Below are 18,905 nucleotides of genomic sequence, written 5' to 3' on the forward strand. Positions count from 1 at the left end.
AGAGCATGAGAGGGAGGAGGGTCAGAGGGAGAAGCAGACTCCCTGCCGAGCAGGGAGCCTGATGCGGGACTCGATCCCAGGACTCCAGGATCATGACCTGAGCCGAAGGCAGTTGCTTAACCAACTGAGCCACCCAGGTGCCCAAAATATATTATTTTTAAACCTTAACTAAATCTCATCTATTTCCAAATAAATGTTCACAGATTTGATCATTCATTTTCAACCTGAGTGTTTTGTACACCCTTTCATGTGTAGAGAAATGAGCAAAATTTCTTCCTTCTCTCCCATGTTGTTAGGTTTACTTGAGCCTCTGCCCAGATATCAGCCTAATGGTTCTCCAGGTCTTGGGAAACCCAGGGTGTGACCGCATTAATTTCAACAAAGAGGGACCTCCTTCACACCCAGGAACACAGTCAGCAATGCAAAAATGATGTGTTCCCTTGTGGACTGTGCACCCTTCCTTATCTAAATTTTCAGCATAGCATGAACTGAGCACTTTCGTTCTCAAGACTAGTAACTATTCTACTGATAGTTGATTTGTTATTTTCTTCTACAGCATCTATGCCCAGTACATAGTAGTCTCCCTACGCACTTTTTTTTTTTTTTTTTTTTTTTACTTTTTAAAAAAAGACTGGGGATGGGGTACCTGGATGGCTCTGTTGGTTAAGTGTCCGACTCTTGATTTTGGCTCAGGTCATGATCTCAGGGCTGTGGGATTGAGCCCTGAGTAGGGCTCCACGTGGCATCTGCTTGTCCCTCTCCCTCTGCTCCTCCCCTGCTTGCTCTCTCTCCCCATCATAAATAAATAAAATCTTAAAAAAAAAAAAAAGACTGGGGAAGATAGCGCCTACCTTTCTTATCTCTGTGAAGCCAAAGAGTAAGTTACACCAGATGAAGAGGTGTTGTTATTAAAGGTTCATATTATTTAGCCCCAAATTTGTACATGACTTCATGTAAAAACATGTTTGTATTTTTATGAGCTTGTCTCAGGACCAGCTGTCGCTGAAGGGATTGGAAACAAGGAAACAGTGGGTAGGAGGCCATCGAGTGCTTTCACACTTACAACAACTGTTTCCATCTGCTTTCAGATCCATCTTTCCCAAAGAGAACGTAGAGAGGAGAAAACAACTGGCAAAGCTATTCCTGTAAGACCATGCTGACACCCTAATCTTGGACATCCCAGCTTCCAGAACTCTGAGAAATAAATTCCTGTTGTTTATAAGCCACCCGCTCTGTGGTATTAGTTAGAGCAACCTGAATGGACCAAGGGAGTAGCCTCATGCTAAATTCATCCACAAATGTGTGTGTTCCTTCTGCTCCACTGACTGGCTGTTCCTTTGTTTCTCCCGCTCCTTGGGCCTCCTTATAACCTGAGACATAATATTGAAATTAGGCCAGTTGATAACCTGACACTGGCCTCCGAGGGTTCAAGTGAAAGGAAGAATCGCACATCTCTCACTTTAAGTCAAAAAGTAGAAATGATTCAGCTTAGTGAGGAAGGCATGTTGAGAACTGAGAGAGGCCAGGAGCTAGGCCTCTTGTGCCAAACAGTTAGCCAAGTTGTGAATGCAAAGGAAAATCTCTTGAAGGAAATTAAAAGTGCTACGCTGATGAACACATGAATGATAAGAAAGAGAAACAGCCTTGATGATATGGAGAAATTCCTAGTGGTCTGGTTAGATCAAACTAGCCACAGCATTCCCTTAAACCGAAAGCCTAATCCAGAGTAAGGCCCTAACTCTTTGTTTCTGTGAGGGCTGAGAGAGGTGAGGAAGCTGCAGAAGGAAAGTCTGAAGCTGACAGAGGTTGATTCATGAGATTTAAGGAGAGAAGCTGTCTCCACAACCTAAAAGTACAAGGTGAAGCTGCAAGTGCTGGTGGAGAAGCTACAGCAAGTTATCCAGAAGGTCTAGTTAAGATAATTAGTGAAGGTGGCTACAATGAACACTAGATTTTCAATGTAGATGAAACAGCCTTCTATTGGAAGAAGATGCCATCGAGGATTTTTCATAGCTAGAGAGGAGAAGTCAGTGCCTGGCTTCAAAGCTTCAAAGGACAGGCTGACTCTTGTTAGGGGCTAACGTAGCTGCTGACTTGAAGTTGAAGTCAATACTCATTGACCATTCTGAAAATCCTGATATGCTGAATTATGCTGAAATTATGCTGAAATCTATTCTGCCTGTGCCCTATAAATAGGACAGCAAAGCCTGGATAATGTGTAAATGTGTTAATGTGTAAACACATCTGTTTACAATATGGTTTACTAAATATTTTAAGCTCATTGATGAGACATACTGCTCAGAAAAAAAAAAAAAAAGTTTCTTTTCAAAATAGTACTGCTCACTGACAGCACACCTGGTCACCCCAGCACTCTGATGGGGACGTACCATAAAATTACTGTTGTGTTCATGCCTGCTAACACAACATCTATTGTGCAGCCCATGGGTCAAGGAGTACCTTTGACTTTTAAGTCTCATTATTTAAGACATACATTTTGTTAAGCTATAGCTGTCATAGATAGTGATTCTTCTGAAGGATCTGGGCAAAGAAAATTAAACACCTGGAAATGACTCACCATTTCCAGATGCCATTAAAGACATTCATTATTCATGGGAAGAGGTGAAATGTCAACATTCACTGGAGTTTGGCAGAAGTTGATTCCAACCCTCATGGATGACTTTGAGGGGTTCAATACTTCAATGGAGGGAGTAACTGTAGATATGCTGGAAATAACAAGAGAACTGGAAATAGAAGTGGAACAAGAAGATGTGACTGCATTGTTGCAATCTCATAATAAAACTTGAACAGATGAGGAGTTGCTTCTCATGGATGAGCAAAGAAATGGTTTCTTGAGATGGAAACTGCTCCTGGCGAAGATGCTGTGAAGATTGTTGAAATGACAACAAAGTCAAACAGTTAGCCAAGTGTTTGTTGTGTGCCAGATAGTGTTTTATGTACTTTTAGAGTTTTATTTTATTTAATTTTCATATTATTACTATTTATTCTAAACACTTTGTTTAGAATATTATACAAACTTAGTTGATAAAGCAGCTTCAGGGTTTGAGAGGATTGACTCCAATTTTGAAAGAAGTTCTACTGTGGGTAAAATGCTATCAAATAGCATCTCCTGCTATAGAAAAATCATTCACGAAAAAAGGAGTCAATCTATGTGGCAAACTTTGTTGTTGTCTCATTTTTAAGAAATTACCACAGCCACCCAGCCTTCAGCAACCACCACCGTGGTCAGTCAGCAGCCATCAACATCAAGCCAAGCCCCTCCACCTGCAAAAATTACAAGTCACTCAGCTCAGATAATGGTTAGCCTTTTTTTAGCAATAAAGTATTTTTCAATTAAGGCTTGTACACTGCTTCTTTGGACATAATACTCTTGCATACCTAATAGTATAAGCATAACTTTTATATATCCTGGGAAACCAAAAAATTCATTTGACTCACTTTACTGCGATATTTGTTTTATTGTGGTAGTCTGGCATGCATGGGATTCACAATATCTCTGATGTATGCCTGTACTGACTGATTTTTTTAAAAGATTTTATTTATTTATTAGAGAGAGAGAGGCAGGCAGAGGGAGAAGCAGTCTCCCCGCTGAGCAAGGAGCCCAATGCGGGACTTGATCCCAGGACTCTGGGATCATGACCTGAGCCAAAGGCAGACGCTTAACCGACTGAGCCACCCAGGTGTCCCTGTACTGACTGATTTTAAGAAAATAGCAGATTTAATATATTCATTTAATACAGAATTTTAGTGCACAGAGATACCATAAGGCTTATCAGACTAAATCTCTCATTCTATATATGAAGACACTTAATAACCAGAAATATTGAGTAGCTTGCCTAAAGTCACACAAGTACTTATTCTGTAGTTATACTGAATTTTTCTCTGGTCCTCTGCTCAGTATACTAAGTTCAAAAGAAATATACTCCACGTTCTTATACTCCTGGAACTAGAATGGGCCATTCTGTCAACCTAATGTATTTCAGATTACTAAACAGTATGGCATAGAGGTCAAGCACATAGACTTTGAGGCTAATTGCCTGGGTTTTAATCTTGACCATTCACCTCCTAGGAAGTTTGTCCTTGAGCAAACTCTTTAAACTCAATCTACTTCAGTTTCCTTATCTGCAAAATAGTAATAATATGAAAATTAAATAAAATAAAACTCTAAACATACATAGAACACTATCTGGCACACGACAAACACTTTATAAATGTTAGTATATTATTAGTGTTATTACTTTAAAGTATAGTGATTATACAACTTGATTTTTTTTTCTCTGTTTATAGAAAAGTAAGCCATATTTTATAAGATGCAAGAGAGACCTGGACTCATATTTTCTATCATCTTCTCAGTTTGACATTATGAAAATATGGAACTTTTGTGGTGATCATAGCATCATGTATATACTTGTCAAATCACTATGTTGTACACCAAAAACTAATGTAACATTGTGTGTCAACTGTACTCAAATAAAAAAAAAAATACTTAAAGAAAGTAAGAGAATGAAAGAAGGAAAGAAGAAAAGAAAGGAAAAAAAGAAGAAAGAAAGAAGAAAGAAAGAGAAAGAAAGAAAGAAAGAAAGAAAGAAAGAAAGAAAGAAAGAAAGAAAGAAAGAAAAAGGAAGAAGAAAGAAAGAAAGAAAGAAATTATATATAAGAATGAAATTCACCTGGGGCTCACTTTTCTTATCATTGAGTAAATAATGGTTTGATTCACCAAACTAGGGAAAACACACTGGGGATGGGGAGAGGTTACAGAGCAGGAGATGGTTTAGGACATATTTCTGTCAAACCACATGAGGCATTGTAGAGTTGTAATTGGTATGTGAGTCTTGAGTTTAAGGGGAAAAAAGACAGTAAGATATAAGAGTACAAATACCTATTTTTTAATCTTAGCTCCACCCTGTACCAACTGTTTGACCCAGGACACAGCTATTAATTCCTGAATTTCAGTTTTTGAATTTGTTAAAAATCAATGGAAGGGTCAACACCTAACTAAATTGCAAATAATGAAATATTGAATGTAAATTGGCTAGCACTACAGCTTAGACTTTAGTTTACCTTTTATCTATCTTTCTTTCCATCCAATACCTCCTCTTCCCTTCCCTTACAGGATAGTGGAAACATCATGGGTTGGAGATAGGAAGACTTGTTTTGAATCCTGATTCTATCACCTTCAATAATGTGACCTTGAATATTACTTAATCTCCATGAAATTACCTTTATCATCACTTATAAAATAGGCATGTACTTATGCACTGGATTTTGTAAAGAATAAGTAAAGACATAATTAACATTTACTATTATTTAATTTATGATTATTATTTAGGTAATATGCCAGGAATATAGAAGATTTTTGTAGGGTTCGTTTCCATTATTATTCCTTTTTTGTTTTGTACTATTTCTATTTTTTTATCTACACTTTTTCCTTAATTATTTTTAATTACCTTAAGAAAATGCAAAATAAATATACTTTAGAAATCTATGTAAGATCTTGATTTTGGTGTTGTTCTATGCTTTTGCTGGGTTTTCTAATATTGGTCACAGTAAAACTTAAGTGATATCTAAATACAGTTTTCTATTAATAAGTGAAGGCAACATAAAATGTTATGCATGACTTACTTGGTTGACACACTTTCTCATTTGTTGAAATAAAAGGAAAAAAAAAACCCTTCAGAGATTCAAGTGTCAGTGTGAATGAAATCCGAGGAATTCTGAATTCCCAACTTGATCTTTTTCTCTAATCCTTTCTTAACTGCCCCAAGCTTTGAACACCACAAAATGTATTTTAAAAAGCAGTCAATGCAGAATAACAATTTTATTTTAATAATGAAGCACTTTCTGATATCAAGAAATCAGAACAATTAGCCTTTATTTTCATTTACCAACTCGCTTATTCTAGTAAGTTAGTCATTTTTTTCTACCTCCATAAAGCACAAATAATATCTTCCCTTGTCTACCTCTTCAGATTCCTGAGGTGATGAAATAATCTCTATGTAATTTTTAAAACTCATAAATTAGGAAGGTGTTGATAATAATACCTTAAGGAATGGTAACATAGACGAAATTAACACATAAAAAGATATCCTGTTGTATATCTGACAAAAATCAGTTGTCACTAAATACTGTGTATAATCCAGCAGAAGTTTCTGTATCATTTTTTCACTTCTGAAGTAAAACTTTCAGGGAAGATACCATTTAGGTGAGTTTTAGAATGTTAAACATACTGTGGGTAGAAGAAATAGGAATGCTGTTGAAAAAATAAGTTTGTTGGGGTTCGTTTGCAAGGAAACACATAAAACTATAAGTGTCTATCATTTGTATAGCACTAAAATAAACCTGTCCTTGTTTTTCAGAATTTTATCAATAACCATGCAGCTGTGAACCGCACATGCTAAATTAAATCAACATGTTGGAAGAAAAAGACTTGATGATGGCACTAATCACTGAGTATTTAAATGATGTAAGAACTAGAAGAAAAAAAGGAGAGAGGAAAAAAATGGTAGAGGGCAATTAGTAAGTAGGGCAAGCCAGTGGCTTTAATGGACATATTCTATAAAATAGCATAAAAGAATTATGCTTAAAATATTGTGCCTACAATTAATTATTGCTGCTTTTCTTCCTGCCCAGAGGACAATAGACTGAATGTGTAATTTTATTATTCCGGACTAATTGGTTTTATACATAATTCTGACAAAGTCCTTTAAATTCTTCATGAGATTTCAGTAGTAGATACGATTGAGTGCCGTAAAGTGACTGGATATACTGCAGGATGGTTTCAAGTGTAATTACTAAGATAGCAAATGTTTTCAAGAATACTCCATTATTTAAATCCTAAGTTAAATACTTGCCAAGAATAGTTAAAAATTGAAAACCAGGGCGCCTGGGTGGCTCAGTTGGTTAAGTGACTGCCTTTGTCTCAGGTCATGATCCTGGAGTCCCTGGATCGAGTCCCTCATCGGGCTCCCTGCTCGGCGGGGAGTCTGCTTCTCCCTCTGACCCTAACCCCTCTCACATGCTCTCTCTCATTCTCAAATAAATAAATAAAATCTTAAAAGAAAAAAAATTGAACACCAATGGTCTACATTATTCAACTCAGGAAGTTAGAGAAGGGGTTTAAAAGAAACTAAGCAAGTTGGCAAGAAAAAAATAATAAACAATTTATTTTATTAATAGTTAAATAGTTGAAATTAAAAAAAAAGACACAAAGGAAACCAATAATTAAGGGGTAGAATAGAATTCAACTTTTATTGATAATCACATTAAATGTTAATGGAAACAAAACTGGAAGGCAGAGCCTGACAGAGTGAATTAAAAAAAAAAAAAGACCAATCAATATGGCTTCTAAATAAATGGACTTTAAATATAAATGCACATGGAGGTTGGAAGAAAATTCATGGAAGTGTATATCATACAAACAGGATAATAAAGCTTGTTTGTATAAGGGTGGTCTACATTAATCTTAGATAAAACAGACTCCAAGACTGTACTGCAGAGATATTCTTGCAAATGCTTCCCGATACCCATTTCTATGAGACTCTTTGGTACTTTTCTGAAATTGAAAATGCTTGGTCACAAGTATGCGTATCTTTCAAATTACTTATTGTCACACTGTCTTCAAAAGTGTTTATAACTGTTGACTTCCACATATGCTGTATAATGAATTCCCATTGCTGCATGACCTCACCAACACTTAGTCCTTTCCAGGTACACTACTTTATGTTGAATGTAAAATCATATTTAACTTAGTGAGCATTTCCCAGATTACTAATGAGCATTTTTCATATATTTATTGACCATTCATACCTCTTCTTCCATGAAATGGCTGTTCACATCTTTTGCACATTGTATTTTGTTTCATATTTGTCTTGATTTTTCTATGACTTTTCTTCCTTCTTTTTTTATATTGAGTTTGGACATAATTTATTCTTGTATAATTTTTTTCCTCTTGATTTATTTTTCCCATTCATTATCGAAAGACAGTTTTGTTGAGTATAAAGTTCTAAGTTTGTCATTCTATTTCCCAACATTTTGAATACATTATCCCAATATATCCTAGTTTTCTTTGTGATTCTTTTGTATGTGATGTCCTTTTTTCTTCTTGAATTTAATATTTTCTTTTAGTACTCTTCATTCTCACTATAATAGAACTAGGTGTGGATTTTTTTTTATTTTGTAATTGTGAAAATTCACTGAACTATTTGAACTCAAGCCTTCAAGTCTTTCTTTTTTTCTGAAACATTTTCAGACATTATATCCTCATATTGTCCCTCACCTCCCTTTTTGGAACTCTGTTTAAAAAATATTAAATTTTCTCATTTTATCATACATATATCTCAAACTCTCCTTCATGTTTTCCATCTCTACTTATGACTCTATAATGCATTATGTATAATTTCATAAGTATACCTTTAGTTCAATAATTTTTAATCTATCACAAAATCTGCCACATTACTTCTCAACTGCTTTTTATTTCAATTATTATTTTTTAATTTCTAGAAGTTCCTTGATCCATTTTTAAATATTTCTGCTTTATTAATAACCTTTTATAAATGGTTATTTTGTTTAGAGTTTATATTCTATTTCTTAATAACTTACAAAATTGACTAATTTTATGTTTTATCTCTAATAATTCCTTCTGAACTCCTTAAGAGTTTTTTCTTATATTCACTTATATTGACTTACTTCTTATTTTTTCATTCTTTCTATTGAGTTCATTTTGCCTAAACATTAGCTTGAGGGCCTTCATTTGAAGAAATTTTCATCCAGAAAATTTGAACTTACCTCTGCATGTACCAAAGAATCCTATAATTTACTTTTTCACCTAGAGGTCTTCTAACCATGTGGGCAAAACAACTTTAAATTCTAGGCCCAAGTGAGACAGCACTTCATTACAAAATCTCAGGAGAGATCATTTTTTAATCTGGACTTAAAATACAGATAGATTTTTCTTTTGGGTTCCTTGCTCACAGTTGTATTTGAATTCTTTTATTTGCAGTCTTTCTCTGAGGGAGGAGTCTTCCCCTGTCAAATCCATTAAGTTATTTGTAAGAGATTTCACCTCTCCTCCATCTACAGGGAAAAAAAGTTTTTACGTTGTCTCAACACTGATTCAGCTTGCTATATTTTTATTTTATTATTCTTTGAGGGTTTTCCTCAATATTTTGTGAGCTTAACTAGACATTTAAAATTATGTTTGTTGTAATTTATCGAGAATCAGGATGTTTTTAAGCAGACTATCCAATCCATACTACTTGTAAAAGCAGTAGTCAATTAGATAATATTGGCATTATTTGAAATTTTTCCATAATTTGGTGATGAATTAAATTAATATTTGACATGCTTTCCGTTCTAAGAATCTGAAAGAAAAGCAACTGTTAATATAAATGGTATAGTCTTCTCATTAACATCAGCTTTTAGATGAAAATGACATTACTCTACCAGTAATCTACCAGTCAATTAGATAAAACGTTCTATCCTGGTACCATTCAAAGCACACCACTGACATTTTGTAGAAAACATTTAGTCATTTGTTTTACAGGGAGATGTTGGGCTTCTCCATGAAACTGAAAGGAATGTGAAAAGGAAGACAAAAATATACTTCAGGTAAAAGAGATTGAGAGAGAAATTTTATTTCAAACATTCCCACTTAATTGGGGCTCAAGTGAAGCCCTGTAAGGAGGCAAACATTTACCAGAGTAGGATAGGCAGAAGGAAAAATGAAAATTTTCATTTCGTGTGTAACTGGCTGAACATTAGCTTAAAGATGGAAGCCAGAAACTACAGCTGGTGAAAACAAAGAGGACCAAGTTGTTGATATCTTTTAAAATATATTACTTCAGCTTCAATTTAAAGAGAAAAGTTTTCAATTTAAAGGAAAATAATCAACTTCTATTTTAAGCTTCTTCATTTTTTATTTTGTTCTGCCAACTTAAAACTAAGACCTAGCTGAGCAGATTGAAACCTATGTGATGTCATTCATAAACACACACATCATTAGAGTGCATTGAGCTTTTTAAATGTAAAATGTTATCTCCCCTATTCTCTTATCAATGTTTTCTTTTAAAAAAAGACACTCCTTATATTACATATACTTTAAATGTGTGTGCTTGAGTGTGTGCATACATATAATTTATAGATACTTTGATATTTTCTAGATAATTGCAAGTGTGTGCTTGAGTATGTGCATACATGTAATTTATAGATATTTTCCTCTTGTCTTACAAATAAACCTGAATGACAATTTTTATTAATATTAACTTCCCTATTTTTTTTCTGTGAAATTGCCTTTGACGGCACCTGAACTCTAAAAAGCTATTTAATAATAAATTGACACTTACTGCAGTGTCTTATTGATTATTGAGAAACATAGTGGAATTTCTTCATTTTATAAGCTAAGTATGGACAACTAGAGCACGTGATCAGCACAATTGATTTCGGTGGCAAAATCTGAACACGATGTCACACTCTGGCTACTTTGCCTGCCTATGGTGATATGTTTCACAGTCATTTGTGCTGAGAATTGGTTTTCTCGTAGACGTTTCCTGCTGAGTGATCTTTTGCTCATTTCCAGCTGTAACACCATGCTTTTAAACTGTACAGGTTTGATTATTTTGGAGCTACTGACCATATACTATTCAGGAAGTTGGAGATACAGTGGTAAATATTACTAATAAGACCCCAAGGTTCATAGATCCAACTATGTGAAGAACCCCTGAAGAAAATTAAGTAAGTATGTTTAATTATTTTAAAACTAAAAGAACTCTTTTCCAGTTTTTCTTTTTCTCCCCAGAGATCTGCCTTTTCACAGTCTAAGTAGATTTTAAATACCATTTTCACTCAGGAGTTAGATTTAGTATTAATTCATATGAAATGGGTATCAACAGAACTTCCTCAATATAACTGAACACGGATTTTGTATGATTACAGAGTAAAGTAATAGTTGAGTTACCTGTGAATCATATCAGATCAGGCTGATTTTCATCTTCTAATTAGCCCAGAATCAGTTTGAAATAGTAGTAGTGTGCATGTGTGCATGTGTTGTGTGTGTGTGCATGTGTGTGTGTGTGTTTATGAGCATATTTATGGAGTATGTGCTTGAGTATGTGCGTCGTATGTACATGTGTGAAAAATAGTTGTTCATGAGGGGATAGTAGGTGAGTGGCTGGGTTTAGGTAAAAAACAGTGAGAGTAATTCACCAGTACTAAAGAAATTACTCTAAATTTCAGAAACAGTAATGTCTTTTCAGTTTACCAAGGTAAAACAAAATCAATCATTAAATTTTTTCTCATATATATACTTAATTAATAATTAACTATAATATTCTAATTAGATATATGTGATATTAGTGCTTGGAAATTATATATATATGTATATATATATATATATATATATATATATATATATATATACATAAAATGACATTTCTGGACACAATACTTTCAAAATTGCAAAACTGCTACCTTACTTCTCAAAATGAACAATACCCTTGGCTCAGAAGAAAAGTACTTCTTCAATCATTCACTTATTCCTTCATTTTGGCAAACAAACAATTTATTAGAAAATGTCCTGGGAGCGCCACATACATTAGTGAAAAAGATTAGTGAGGTACCTGCTAATGGATTTTTATTAAGAATTTGGTAGGTAAAGGGTAAACAACCAAACATGTGTATAATTTCAGTTTGTGATAACTATTTAGAAGGAGATTAAAGCAGTGAAAGGAAATAGTAAACATGAGAGTTTAGGGGTTTGGCCAGTTTAAATGGGGGTGGGGCAGGGAAGGCACATTTGAAGAAAGCCATTGAAGCAGAGATTTGAATGAAGTAATGCAATAAGACAGGTAAAATCTTGAGGAAAGGCATTTCCAGGGAGGGTATCCGAAAATACAAATGTAGCTTGTTCAAGGCAATAAATGAGATACGAGAGCAAAAGATGAGTACAGGGATGTTAGCCATGAAAGTATGAGATTGATTCCGAGTGTGGTTTAGAAAAGGAGTATAGAATTCCCGACAAGAATATTCTCTAGTAAGTTTTGTATATCAGTGTGAGTGATTTTTAAGACCTGTCTTAAGTCCAAAGGTAGAAGGAAAAAAAAGTGAACATGTAAATCAAAAAGTTCTATTTCCTTTTTAAATTAAAAAAAAATTTTATTGTTATATTAATCACCATGCATTACATCATTAGTTTTAGATGTAGTGTTCCATGATTCATTGTTTGTGCATAACACCCAGTGCTCCATGCAGAACGTGCCCTCTTTAATACCCATCACCAGGGGGGCGCCTGGGTGGCTCAGTTGGTTAAGCGACTGCCTTCGGCTCAGGTCATGATCCTGGAGTCCCAGGATCGAGTCCCGCATCGGGCTCCCTGCTCGGCAGGGAGTCTGCTTCTCCCTCTGACCCTCCCCCCTCTCCTGCTCTCTCTCTCTCATTCTCTCTCAAATAAATAAATAAAATCTTTAAAAAAAAAAAAAATACCCACCACCAGGTTAACCCATCCTCCCATCCCCCTCCCCTCTAGAACCCTCAGTTTGTTTTTCAGAGTCCATCGTCTCTCATGGTTCGTCTCCCCTTCCAATTTCCCCCCCTTCACTCTTCCCCTCCTGCTATCTTCTTCTTTTTTTTTTTTAACATATATTGTATTATTTGTTTCAGAGGTACAGATCTGTGATTCAACAGTCTTGCACAATTCACAGTGCTCACCATAGCACATACCCTCCCCAATGTCTTTCACCCAGCCACCTCATCCCTTCCACCCCCCACCACTCCAGCAACCCTCAGTTTGTATATACAATGGAATATTATGCAGCCATCAAAAGGAATGAGATCTTGCCATTTGCAATGACGTGGATGGAACTGGAGGGTGTTATGCTGAGTGAAATAAGTCAATCAGAGAAAGACATGTATCATATGACCTCACTGATATGAGGAATTCTTAATCTCAGGAAACAAACTGCTTCCTTCTTTTAAAAAAAGATTTTATTTATTTATTTGAGAGAGAAAGAGAGAGATTGAGAGAATGAGTGGGAGGAGGGGCAGAGGGAGAAACAGACTCCCTGCAGAGCAGGGAGCCCAAGGTGGGACTCGATCCCAGGACCCTGGGAACATGACCCAAACCAAAGGCAGACGCTTAACCGACTGAGCCACCCAGGTGCCCCAAAAAGTTCTGTTAGCTGAGTTAAAGAGAAATTGAGAAATGTGGATCATATCCTCTCAAATAACAGAAGAGTCACTTTCATTGTATTCAGTTACTTAGAAACTATGTTATAAAGAAAAAATCATATCCATCATATATGATGTTATGAAGGATGCATCTGTATTGTAGTTTCACTTGCACTTATAATCTATTGGCTATTTGAGTCAGTTTGGGAAGAATCACACACACATATTTTATCAGATAACTGATAAGTGATTTTGTAAATGTTGTTATTCTATAGGAGTTTATTTCTTTAACAGTTAATAAAGATGAGATCCTTTCAGAAACGACTAAGAAGTCTCTATGTCTGCTTAAAATAAAATTGCAAAACCAATTATTCTCTTTCTGCAACTGTAAAATGCATAGGTGTGTTTTGTTGTTTGAAAAACTGATCAATTAGCGATTTGTAGACTTAGCCGGTTCGTTTTCTACATAAACGTGTAGCTACAGAATGAACTTACTGCAAATTTTTCTTTAGGCTTTGTCTTTTCAGCTTGAAATAGGAAAAGCAAAAACAACTGCCTCCAATTCTCAGATGACTGAAATTAGAGGCAATTACAGGTTATGAGTTTGGTTAAAACATATATTAGCTTGAAATACAATTGAGTTACCACTGATGGTTGGAAATAAAAGTAAAAGAAATTTAAAACTATCCCCTTTGGCTGGAGGACAAAGTTGTTTCATACTACAGGACAAAAGCAAAATAAAAATACACTTGCAGCATACAACTGTGTAGTGAGCAAAAGTATTTTAACCTCCATATATTTAGTTTCTCCAATACATTAGTTAAATAATTGAAAGTCAATAAATTGATATCTTTTTAGAAGTAAAATAGAATCTTAAAATTTTTAGGGTTTCATTCTCAAAATATAAAAAGAAAAATCATTGAAAATGATGCATTTACATGAGGGACTTCTGCTTTCAGATATAATGGAGTAGTTGCACAAACCAAATGTCCTACAAAAGAAGACAGGAAAAAAAGTCCAATAAACTATAATAGATGAAAGATAAATGGTAGATGATAGATAGATAGATAGATAGATGATAGATAGATAGATAGATAGATAGATAGATAGATAGATAGATAGAATGAACATTTGTTTGAAGGCATTTGAGAATTACTGCAACAAGCTAGAATTGTGAGTAAAATTTCCAGAAAAGGAAGAAAGGTAAGCTGTCATGCTGCAGTTTCTGGTGACCGAGGACATTTGTACATTCTGCATATGAGGCAAGATGCAAGGGATCCAGGCAGAGTACCTGGTCAGAAGGCTACTGTTAATTGGCAGAGAAACTGTCTATGTTTTTGGTAGTTTCTCAGGGCTAGAAAAATGAAAATCAGAGAATTGTGAGACCAGAATCTTGATGTTAAGAGATGGGACATCCAAGATATGAGCCCCACAGTTTATTGCTTTTCTTTAAGCAGAGGCAATCCAGAGGTCAATAAAGATTGCCAGCATTACAAAACAGAATTTAGATAGCTTTGTCCCTAATTATATTGAAATGATCAGTCCTAGTCTAGCTGCCTGAAAGGGTAAACACTCTTTGGAAGAAGATAATCACCCCAACCTCCAATGGCCAACATGCAACCCCAGATTATGAGCTATGCCAAGAAAAAGACTCTAATGTAACTAATTTATAAGTAAACTTAGTAACACTAGATTTCTATTATTATCAAGAAAATGCTACTACTTAACAATAATTCTAAAATCAGTTTTACAAGAACTCTAAAGTGAAAACTCCAAAATATTAAGGAAATCTAAAAACAACTAAATGAATGGAAAGATGGATCATATTAATGGATTTCAATACTCAGTATTTTTTAAGATATTATTTCTACGTGAATCTACAGATTTGGTGCAAATTCAATCAAAATCCCAACAAGTTTGTATGCATTTGTGTGTGTATATGTGTGTGTGCACTTACTAGTTCCAAAATTAATTTGGAAGTGCAAAATGCCAAATGTAACCAAAATCTTGAAGAAAAGTGAAGATAGAGATTTTTCACTGCTAGTTATGAAGAAAAACAACCTATAATAATTAAGACGATGCCACATGGGCACACACATAGACGAGTAGAATGGAATCAAGTAGAGTGTAGACCCACATATACAGGGTAATTTGGTTTGTGACAAATGTGATACCATGGTACAATGAGGGAAATGACAATTACAAATAAGTGTTCTGGGTCAACTAGTAAACTATACAAATATAAATTAATCTTGCCCAACCACAGATCATTTGCAAAACTCAATTTTAGACTGATTTTAGATCTTAATGTAAAATGTAAATATGTAAAACTTTAGAAAAAAACAAAATATTATTGAGGTAGGCAAAGATTTTTTTAAACAAGACACTAAAATCACTAGCAATAATGGAAAAATTGATTAAGTTGGACTCCATTCAAAGTAAGTACTTAAGTTTACCAAAAGACACCGTAAGGAGACTAGAAAGGCAAGAATGGAGCAAGCTACCTGCTGCTCATGTATCTGGCAAAGGTCTCCTATCTAGAACACATAAAGATCGACAAATCAATAATAAAAAAAATTAACAGCTCCATAAAAAATTGGACAAAAGGCTTAAACCCACACTTCACAATATCATGAAGATTAAACATATTCCATGTATTTCGTACTAGGAAAATGCAAATCAAAACCACAATTACTACTACTACATACCCACCTGAATGACTAAAATAAAAAAGATAATATCCTGTGTTGGCAAAGATGTACAGCAACCAGCACTCTCAGACGCTAGTGAAGAGTGTTGTTAGCAACCACTTTTGAAAATTATTTAATGGTATCTTATATAACTTAAGTATGCATACTCAGTGATTTAGCCACTCCTCTCCTATGTGTATCCAAACATAAATATGTACATTTGTTTATCACTAGACATGTACAAGGATGTTCATAGCAGTATTATTAATAATTACCAATGTCTGGAAACACAAAAATAAATTTGTAAATATTACTACTTCTAAAAAATGATGTGTCAAAAATAGATTTGAAAGAACACATGTACAAATGAGTATATGTTACATGATTCTATTAATAAAAATGTTATTCAGAAGTAAAACCCATCCATAGAGGAAGACGTCAGAATAGCGATTACCTTTGTTAGAAAATTTTGACTGGGAAGTAGGCTTTTCGGCTATTGGTAGTGATTTATTTCTTACATTGATGCTAATTACTCTATTCATTTCAGTTTGTAAAAATCAAGTTGTATGTGTTTGATTTCTACACTTTTGGTATGTATATTCTAGTTCAATAAAAAAACAGCTAACCAATAAGATCAAAAAAACAACAAAAATTGGATCTGACCTACTTTGTCACACATCTCTGACTGAAAGAAACATCCTTTCTACCTCAAATAATGAATTATATTAAGAATATTGTAGTAATAAATACAAGTGATTCATTCTTAGCTAAAAATTCAGTTTTATTGGGGCACCTGTGTGGCTCAGTCAGTTAAGCGCCTGCCTTTGACTCAGGTCATGATCCCAGAGTCCTGGGATAGAGCTCGGCATCAGGCTCCCTGCTCAGCAGGCAGCCCACTTCTCTCTCTCCTCCCTGCTCGTGCTCTCTCTTGCTTTCTCTCATTCTCTCAAATAAATAAATAAAATCTTTTCCAAAAAATTTCGGTTTTATTTTATATTCTAAAATTGGACAAGAGCTTCTTATTTGATAATGAGGTTTGTCTTATATGTGTATATATAATAGTTTGTAATTCCCTTATTCACTCCCTCATAGGAAAGATAATTCTTTGTTCCTTTGTCTTGTCAGAAGGCACATATTCGTAAATCCGCAGGAACATGCAGCTGATCCTAATGACTAGAATCTTGTAATCCCTTGTTAGGGCAGAATGATCTGCTTTTGAAGTAGACTCACACAGGCTGCTGGTCTCCTACCGCACCCGTCCAGGGACTGTGAATAAACTTTATGAATTTAAACAGTTCTTTTCAGTGTAGATGATACATTGCCCAATGCTTTCTTTTTATTAGTCTTTTTTAAAAATAATTTTTTGCATACTGACTTTGCTAGTATATATTATTTAATTCACAAGAATATAAAAATGAATTATTTTAATAGCACAGAAGTTAAGAGCCAGACTATTACTTCAGATGCTCAAATTCCTTTTACATTTTCTGAAGCATTCAGAGTTGTCATTCTACAGAGACATCACCGTCCTATCAATCTTATTGTCATCAGAATGAAATGTTAGGGAATTATTTAGAAAACAGTAAGTGGCATTTGAAGGTGTGTAAGGACGGGTAAGTGGCATGATGGGGACTGGTGAAAACTAAGCTGGCAGTACGTTGTAGGCTGGATTCAAGAAAACAGTGCCTGGAAGACATAAAGCCAGACGAGATAGTAATTAGTTCAATCTAAGCAAGAAGTAAGTATAACTTAAACTAGGCTATGAGAAGTAAAAATAGAAGGTAAAGGGTAAAAATGAAAAATAATGATGCCATTTAATCAGCAAAAATGAAAGCTGCTTGGATGTTGGGAATTAGGCAGAAGGATACATCCGAGATTTTGCGCCTGGCTCACTGGGTGAATGGAAGGTGTTCAGTTTACAAATACATGGCTTGTATGCATTGGGAGTCCACTTGAAGTTTTCCATTTGTGTACTAACTCGCACATTAAATCCACTTCAGCACTGCTAACCTTTGAATACTTGACCTTTTGTCCCAGCTCCTGGAATCTCCACTTTTCTTCCCTAATCTTGTAATGGCACAGGGGAGGAAGTGCCAGGTAGAGCAGGCACCACACCTAATGCAAATCCTTGTCATTAAACAAAGGAACACTGATAAATAAATAAAATCTTAAAAAGGGGAGGGGGACGCTGGGTGGCTCAGTCGGTTAAGCATCTGCCTTCCGCTCAGGTCATGATCCCAAGGTCCTGGGATGGGAGCCCCACATCGGGCTCCCTGATCAGCAGAGAGCCTGCTTCTCCCCCTGCCTGATGCTCCCCCTGCTTGTGCTCTCTCTCTCTCACAGATAAATAAATAAAATCTTTTATGAAAAGGGCACATTGTGTTGTAGCACAGAAAGAATGCTTGACGGAAGCTGTGTCCCAAGAATGAGGACATTATACCTCTCCCCATGTCCTTTCTTTCTCTCCTTTTGACAAACCAACATTTCTAGCTTTGTAATAACTTGATATAAATTCTTGTATATTGACTCTAATGCTCAATGTTGAAAGGCTTGAAAAGGTGTGATTCGGAGAATGACTACCCATGAGATTCAAAATCAGGACGTGTGCCTGCGGTAAGTGAAATGTGAACCCAGAGGCCAGGCCAAGTTGAATTGTTGATGGAGCATTTGGATCAAAGAATATTTTTATGGATAAAATCAAAATTCATTTCTGCAAAAATTGTGATGCTGCAGGAGTGGAGCCAGAGTCTTAGGAATTCGGACAAATTATATCCACTCCGCACCAAAGAGTGTTATTAAGAACACTGTGAAATTCATGGCAGTGATTCCATTAGTAAGTGTGGCTTTTACATGAAGGCGCAGACAAAGGCCACGCCCCCAACCGTCTGCAGAGAGGTGACCTGTTTAATAGTAAGGAAACATTACTTTGTGGAGGGAGGGCGCCGGCGGCGAGAGAACATAAATCAGTCTCTCCGAATTAGAAGATTGTTAGCCCCTAGGCAGCTCTGAGTTGGCCTGGGGCCATTTGTTACAAAGCAA

Source organism: Mirounga leonina, unplaced genomic scaffold (genome assembly GCF_011800145.1).
Source record: "Mirounga leonina isolate KUSES-001 unplaced genomic scaffold, KU_Mleo_1.0 Mir_127, whole genome shotgun sequence".
NCBI classification, from domain to species: Eukaryota; Metazoa; Chordata; class Mammalia; order Carnivora; family Phocidae; genus Mirounga; species Mirounga leonina.